This window comes from Leptosomus discolor, chromosome 5 (assembly GCF_034619465.1).
Source record: "Leptosomus discolor isolate bLepDis1 chromosome 5, bLepDis1.hap2, whole genome shotgun sequence".
Taxonomy (NCBI): domain Eukaryota; kingdom Metazoa; phylum Chordata; class Aves; order Leptosomiformes; family Leptosomidae; genus Leptosomus; species Leptosomus discolor.
Window position 1 is genome coordinate 27,299,677 of NC_141395.1, and position 9,071 is coordinate 27,308,747.

Genomic DNA, 9,071 nt, shown 5'->3' on the forward strand with positions numbered 1-9,071 from the left:
GAGAGAAAGGTCACATGAATTAGTTGATTTGAGGATTCCTCTAGCATTTCAGAGGGAATTTATTTCAAACCATGTATATTAATAAAGCAAAACCCATGGTGTTTCCAAGCATGCTTGGTGACATGTGCAGAACTGCCGAATGGTCCATTATTTCTAAAAATTATGTGTCCCCAGGCAGTAGCAAACTTGTTTTCCAGACTGTGGGCATCAGTTTATGTGCTACATTTAGCATGTCTCTTTTTCTTGTGTTTTCCAAGGTAAGTTTGGTTTTAAAAATCCTATTCTTTGAATAATATTTCTTTTCTTCCAGAATACATCCTAAAATGCCTGCTTATTCTGTGTTGAGCAATAAGCATTAGCACTGTTCAAGACAGAGAATGAAAAATGCAAAGTCTGAAAATGAAAGATCTGGAATGCACTGTGTTATAGCAGCACATAAGGTCTATACAGTAGTCAAAAATAAGACGTTGCTACACTTTTATATGCCCCATGTATTTTATCATGTTAATTATCTGTTCATTAATACTGGTGAGAACAATTATTTTCTTTAGGGGTATAGTATTCCATATAAATCATGATGCCTGTGGACTTTTAGAGGTTTGGTTTTGGTTTTGGCATCTACTGGATTATTTCATACTGTAGTGACAATAAGAAATTCAGAGACAATATTTCAGACCATCCACTTATAGGAAAACAGAATTTGCTTGCCTAAGAAAAAGCTTTTAAGAGAGAACATTGTATTTAATTCGGTCAAAGCTGCTGGTAATGGTATCCTGCTAAAGATAAAAATATAGTTTACCAGCAACAAATGCTAATCAGGATTTTAGATTGTATACAAAAGGAGGAAAAAACCAGGCATAATAATGCAACAGGGCAAATTCACTCTTCTTTACAGATCCAGGAGCTACTGGTGAGCATGTCAGTCGTGTTAGGTACTAATTCAACAACTAAAATATATGCATTTTCAATTTTAACAGGCGTGCACTTTGATGCAGAAGACTTCTACCAGGTCAACCCAGTTACAAAGCATTTTCCCCAAAGACAGTGCCACTCAGAATTTTGGATTCATAAGGAACCATGGAACAGATCTCAGCTGCCCCCTCAGCCCATAAAAGAGAATTCAGGGGAAGTGTGATTTTGGAGACGTGAGAAAATTGATCAAATATCTACATTGTTCTCAGCACAGTGTGATCCTTCCAACTTTTAAATACGTGACTGTACAGTCTTACAGAACACTGGCTGGCATAGCAGAGATACCCCTGGCTTAATATCTGACTTCAGGGAAGTCCCTCTACCCATTTCTCAGCCTCTCTTGTGTTCTGTCATGCACACAAACACACAGACATAGTCTCTGCCTCAGTTTCTCCACTTTATAGACAGAGATAATGCTAATGACCTCTGTAGAGTTCTTGGAGAACTGCTGATGTCAAAAGGTATGTATAAGTAAAGTGCTACTCATGTACAACTGACCCTCCTTTTCCCTTTCTGGAGATTTGAGCATCTTAGTAAATAAAGAAAAATAAAACTTTTATAGTCATAAAAAAATCAGTCTGCAGTAGAAGGATGAATGCTTGGAGTTGATCAGTTCTGCACTCACCAGCAGAGCTGATAATAATCAGACACTTATGTGCTATTTCACAGCTGATACCTCCTCCAAAAAAAAAAAAAATTAATTGCAAAAGTTTCACAGATGTCTGCAGCAGTTGACCAGAGCTCTTGGGTTATTGCTTGTCAGACTATTAATGGGTTTGGCTAACCATGACAGTCATTACTTTCCCCCTCCTGTGAGCTACTTTCTGTGTAATTTATGCATAGGTTTTGCCAAGATTTGACAACTTTCAGGATATTAACATAAAATTAGACTGCAGAGCTGAACAATGGGTGGCATTAAAATTAGCAGCAGTGGAAACCAATCAAAGAGAATTGGTTTCTCTTCTGCTTTGCTTTTAAGTTAATATTTTTTGTTTATTTTATTTCATTATCATTTTAGAAGGAGGGGTAAAAGAATAAATGCTAAAAACAGTTTTGTTTGGCTGGGTAGCTTAGGAACCTTCAGAATGGTGGAGAAATTTCAATTAGACAAAATGCCTGACAGCATCTTGAACAACAGCTATCCTGAAATCAATCACAGAGGAAGAAAAGTTAGAAGGGTTTTTCGTAAAAAGGGACTTTAAAGAGAGCAGAGTCTGCTCCACACAGACTGTTTAGTGAATGCCATTACAGAATGCGATGTGTGTGTTAATAAGTAAGGACATCTGGTAACCAGCTTTTTTCTGATTCATTAACTGACTCTGCTTCTGTGGCCACAGGGCTTGATAGAGAAGGCTGCAAGACTTTTGCTCCCAGAAAATGGGACTTTGATGTATGCTTTGTTTCTTTGACCCAACCATATCCTTTAAATTTCCTCTTATGCCTGCACTATAAATATTTAAATTCAAAATCTTGCTGGAAACACTTAAAAGCTTAGAAGAATACATCCTTCTATTTAATTGTACACAACAAGAAGTCATATTTAAGATTCCTTCACTGATCTTCTACAATAATTCATCTCAAGATACATCAGTAAGTGACATTCTCTACTTGTTTACGTTTACCATGGCTACGTTTAAATATTAAGTTATTCTCCTGTTTTGCAATGTTTACACTCTTTCAAACATGATTCATGACAATGGATGGAATATTTCTGAAAAAGGACCTTGAACTGACTAATTCCTTTTTCGTGCCAAATCAGTAGGATTTTTTTTAAACCCTCCATGAGATTAATGAGCTTGGACAGAGAAAGAAAAAGCATCACACTGCTCATATCAAGTGCTGTTTTTCTTCATATAGTACAAGTGAAACAGCTACAAATGCTCTAGAGAGAATGATTGAGCAAAAGAAATCTAACTTGATAGTACATGTTGAGGGATGAAATGGACAATGAAGTTTCCATATGTTGTTTTTACGCAGTAATTAGAAACTGTCACACACCGTTTCATTTTTTAGTTTCCTTGGGCTTATTTGCATGTATGAGGCTTTCCTTAGAGCGGAATTGCAAGCATCAAACTGGCACCCAGTTGCAATTCGAGGCAGTGACACGTGGGCTTCTTCCACCTCATGGACAAGAAGCCAGCGGCAGGTACTGTGACAGCCGAGAGCACAGCTCAGCAGCAGCCAGCTGCAGCCTCACTTACCTCTCTGCCACTGATGAATTTTCTCTTCCAGGTTGAAGCAGTGCCCATTCCCGTGGTGTGAGTCTACATTCTTGGGTATGTGGACTGGCTTTTGTTTCCAACAGATACAAGGAATTTAACATATTAACCTGCATGTATATTCAGTGGGAGTTTGGCTCCTCATTCCCTTAGGTTCCTTTGAAATTCCTTGCACAGTTTCTCAGGGGCAAGACACAAACAGTGCTCTGGTTCTCAGTTTTCTTCATGGATGCAGAAAATTGCCCACATGATTTTGACAATTTTTCCAACTTTTTGGTAGTGATTCCTTTCTATATCCTGATAAACAGCCGGTTCACATCCAAATCTGGTCTTCAGAATTGCACCAGAGCAGAATGACCAAGAAAATAATTTGGCTTTCATCATCGTAATGGTAATGATGACTGAGGACTTGGTCATATTGACCTTTTCGTCCTAAAATAAGGGAGATCTATATATGTACACTTTTAATATGAGCTAAGAAACTAAGTCAGTGTGTGTGTTGTGTAAGTGGCTTGATGTTTTCTGTCTCTGAACTGTTTTCCAAGCCTTCGTAAAATACCAGAAAGCTGGATGTATATCTCTCTTGTCCATGCAAGATAGATTAGCTCTCTGGATTGCTGTTAAATCCTGACTCTTAAATGATCTATAACCCCAAAAAGCAGGCCTCTGAAAAACATCAAAGGACATTGATTACACTCACAGTTACATCTGAGAGGCAGAATTCAAAGATCTACCATTAAACTACTATTTTTTTAAACACTGGACCAGATCCTTGGCATTACTGATCCTCTTTTGTTCATTCTTGACTAAGTCAAAATCATGCTTGTTTTAAAAAAGGGCTGAATAAACTTTTACTGACTGAAATGCTCCCTTCTGCCAGCTACTGTATGACTTCCCAGAGATCCTCATCGTCACACTCAATTCAGAGGTGGTTCTAACATAAACCTAATTCATCCATGCAGATAAACCTTTGAAGACAATAGGTCATGCTCACTCATAGTCACTAAAAACTACATAACATAGATCTTTGCTTTTATGTGTATTTTACTGAATATCGTTAGTTGTTATTTATACTATATTCAAACTACAATTAGAACTGTTTTCTACACATGGATGCAAATCCTCAGGAAGCTACGAAGAATAAGCTGTTGATTTATACTAGCAAAAATATATGGATACTATACAGAAACTTTTAATGGCAGTTACGGTATCTTGCTTTACTTTTACAATCAGAAATATAATGAAAAAATGAAGCAAGGAAAATGCTCGTATGGAAATGATGTAAAGCTAGTTTGAGAGATAGCAGAGTTATTGGTCAACACAGTGGAAGGCATGTCATTGGTTATAGCACAGCTGCTGGAGGTGACTGTGTTGGTATCTGTAGCATGTTGATGTGTGAAGTGCAAAAATGAATCTTATTCCTCAGGAGAGTCCTGCATATGTCACATATATTGTCTCATTAAGCCAATCCATTTATCAACCCACTGAATGCCAATTAAATTGCACAGGATGGTGCAGGTATATGGTGGGCTGATGGTGCCAAACTTTATTACAGCTGAGCTTTTCTGGCTCAGTACATTCCTGCATAGCAAAATGGCAGACATATCAAAGCCAAATTAAATGTTCTTGAAATAATGCCTTTAAAGAGGAAGAAATGCCACAGTCTGGCACAAAAGAGTAGGAAATGTAATGTCACTTCTTAGTGTACTTTTAGTTCCAATGAAGATGTCACGGCTCAGATTCAGCCAGTGCCAAATGTCTTCACAGCGTGCAAATTAGATCAGTGTAATTTCATCAGGATGATGATCAGACTCTGTTGTAGTTGTATGGCTGCATACACAGCTTCTGCCGACTGCTGCAGTCAGACTGGCACAGCTGAGCTAATGCTGCCATCCTCAGAAAGAGACAGAAGTTGATTTTATAGCATTCTCCTGATGCCAGAGTCCAAAGGATATTCCTAGATCCTGGGAAAATGTTGAACTAGTACATACTCTGAAGCGTTGACTCAAAGAACTCTCCTTTTTATCTCCAACAACAGTAACATGAATATCTTTATTCAATATATTCTTGTTACACCTTATCAGATGATCAGATTTTAACTGAAGGTTCTTCAGAAGACACTGGCTGGTACCAGGCAGCAGAAACCACCTACTGCCTTAGCTACTTCAGTCTGAAGCCTGTCATATGAATGCAAACTTACTCTCTTCGGCAATACTCATTAAGGGACCTGACAGATGTACTTTGTTGGATTTAGTGTCAGTCACTTAAACATTATTGCTCCGGCTGTCCACCTCACTCCTTTGCTGGAGGTTACAGCCTGCATAGCAGGGGTGGGAGAAGTGAACATTTCCCAGCTCCTTCAATTGACGATTCACCATATTAGCTTGACTCGCTAATGCTTAACTCAGTGTATCTATCCGATCTGCTGATTCTTCGGATATCAAACCCTCTCCTAGAATGCTTAGTGTACAAGCATGCATTTTGTTCTGCTGTTGGGGTGTGGGGCTGGTCACCCCAGGGAAGGACAGACGGGTGGGAAAAGTATTGCCAGCTGCCTTTTTGTATGCCAGGTCTCCACGTATGCACAATGGGCCTGACTCTTCTCAGAAATATCGTTGTTGTACAACAAGATTAAATGCACAAAGTCAATGATTTGCTGATAAATATTTTCAGAAGGAGGAACATGATGTCTGGTGCTAGATAACAGTACCAGGGCCAAGGCATACCTTACCTGTGTTGAAAGTTTTGCTTTAGCTGTTTGCAAGGAGGATTTTAGATGTTAAATTTTAGATTTGGTGATTTTTTTCTCCCTAAAGCATTTGGTAAAGAGCAATTACTTACACATATAACAGCTAAAATCCCCAAACACTATGGCACATAGCCATTTGAGGCAAGTTGCCAAGTCTGCAGCTTCAATTAACCTTCATATATCCCCCCAAACTTGGAACACTATCAGAAGCCTATTATGTTCAAGCCTTACTCATGTGGTGAGCACTTAGACACTGAAGTTGAAATCAATAGCACTGGTGGATACATCATTGCTCATGTATTCAGGTTTGCACAAGCAGACTTGAATTTGTGGCAATCTCATCCAGCCTGAAGTAGGGAGATGCAGAAACTTGCAGACACACAGCCATTGCAAGATTTTGCCACAGAGATCAAGCCCTTTGTCCCTTATATCACTGAACCTATTTGAGCTCAGATAGTAGCTACTGGAGATGGACTGGAGTTAAAGGGAAGGGAGCACAGCAAGATTCAGTCATGCCATTAAGACTGTGAAGTAGCCACTGCTTCCAGTAATAGCTATATGTTCATCAGAGGTACCATGCAAATGGGTTGCTCTCTCTGGAGACTGAAACAGACACTCTATGCATCCCAGATGTTCCTAAGCAGTTTACTTTCCCTCCCCTGTGTGCATTTAATTCTCGAGATGGATGGAGATGCAACAGAAATGGGAAATGAAATAAAAAGTCAGTTTTGGCACTAAAATGAAAATGTTACTTATGCTCACATGGAAAACGTAAAGCTTCAACAAAAGCAGATAAACACAGTTTTTATGTGGGGGCAGACAAAGGGCTAGATGCCCAGCTGGTATAAACTGGCATAGCTTCACACTGAAGTTGATTAAGCATATTGCAGCTTGTGCCAGCTGAAGATCTGGCTTACAGTTACTGCTCAGTATCCCTATTGTGTGGGTGAAATCCTATCTGTCTAGGACAGAATGTGGCATCCAGTGACGGATATCTCAAGGGAAAAGGTTATAGGAACCTCATAAGATTCAGTCTGAAGACTTACACAATTTTTAAACCTCATAAATGCCACTACAAATTACTAGAAATTGAGAAAAAGCACTACTACATAGATCCTGAAACCCTGGGGAAAAAAAAAAAAAAGAGCTTCTATCAACAAAAGAAAAGGAAACCATATTTAATAGATGTATACAACTTTATATTTAGTGAGAAATATTTACCCTGTGGTGCTTTTACTCAAACATTTGCAGTCTACAGGATCTGCAGTCTGAAGCAAATTAGATCTTTCAGCTGAGACAAGAAGCAATTCACCCGGCCTTTCTGTCTGTGCACCTAGCCTGATGAGGGGGGTAGCACCCCAGGCTGTTCCCAGGGCATGCCAGGACCCAGATGCCAAGCTTGGGAAGGCTCTAGCAGCAACATCTGGCTGCGCGGCGAGGTCTAAAGGCAGTTGTGCTAACAGATCTGGAATAGCCTCTGGGTCTGGGCTCGCTCGCACTCTCCTAGGACACATTTTCCTTCTGCTCACCTTTGTTTTGTCAAATGTGTTGGGTTTTCATTTATTACGCACTAGAATAATATGGAAAGACTTTCTATCTGATCAGCAAGGATGTTTCCTATGCAGTATCTTTTATTCTCCGGCAAATCCTTGCCTCAGTAACTGCAGCCTATACAAGTTCATGCCACTTGACTTTTGCCGCCTTCATTTTATCATGAAACTCTTTGTAAGATCAAATTGCTGACTGGAAACTTGTGACATGAATTTGTCATCTCATTTTTAAACAAAAATATGTATTTTTAAGAATCAGTTTCCTAAAGCTGAAAAATGTCAGGGATACTAGTATCTTTTGATTACACTTATATTTTTGTACACATTAGAGGTAGCATTAAGCAAGACTGACTGAATATGCTCTAGAATTTGCTCAAGTTGCTTCTGGTAATATAAATATACCAAAAAAAGCACACGAAGCTATGAAAGTTGCTACCATATTTAAGAAGTAGACCCTTTCATGCCATCTTATGTCTTTAAGCCTTCACTGTACCTTGTATATGCAAGGCAAAACTTATGACAAGACAGATCCTTGCATCATTAATACCGAATGAAAAAGTTAAGGATTTTTGAATTCATGGTAAACTTTGTTCCTGTAATTGCTTGAAATGTACACATATGACCTACTGAAAAAGGTCTTGTTTAAAGAGCATGAATTCTGTTGCATCAACACGTGCATCCTTCCAAAAATTGAGAGGTTTCTTTGTGTCTTTTATTTTAAAACAAAAATTTAATAAACATGGCAAAACATTTTAAAACAGTGTCAGTTTGGCTTAGGTGAATCACAGCTTAGGAACTCACTAGGTAAGCTAAAGAGTATCTTCCAAATAGGACACTAGCCTTTGGCTCTGAGCTAGCAAGAAATATGTCATCGCACATCTAACATTCACTAACATTTAATAAATCAGTGTTTACAGTATGCAATTTGTTCCATGGGCAGAGTACCAAAAAAAATATTATGGGATGGCACATACTAGTCATAATGTTCTGTGCACTGCTAAAGGTGTTCAACAAATTTTAATAGAAGCTGAAATTTGGTTTTATAATTCTTTACATAGCAAATAAAGGAATGTACAGTAGAAAAACAATGCTCCAAACATTCCAAGTGTCTAATGGCAAAAATGTTTTTCCCTCTAGCTTTGTGGGGATGAAATCACTATGACGGTTATAATTCTGTGGAACTCTTATTCTTCAGAGATTGAAAAAAAAACATTCAAAAAAGGATAAATCTAGAAAACATAATCCAGGGGAATCAAAAAGGACGTGTGGATTAACATGGAGAAAAATTAATTGGAGCATTAAATGTTAAGGAAAGCATGAAATGGAAAGATCTAACTTATTGTGTTGCTTAGGGATTTATGTGCGGCTCTGCTTAACTACAGGCCAATTCATGGTTTAGGCTCACTTTCTCCTGAGTTTAGAGTTAATCTTATGGTACATTTAAGAACCTATACTAGGGTTACAGCACATGTGAAGTGTCAGAGAGCTGGCTGAAATAGTTACATTTAGAAGAGTGTGAAGTTGGGAATAGAGATGGTGTAGTGACAGCCATTGCCATGATATTAGGCTATATTTGAAACT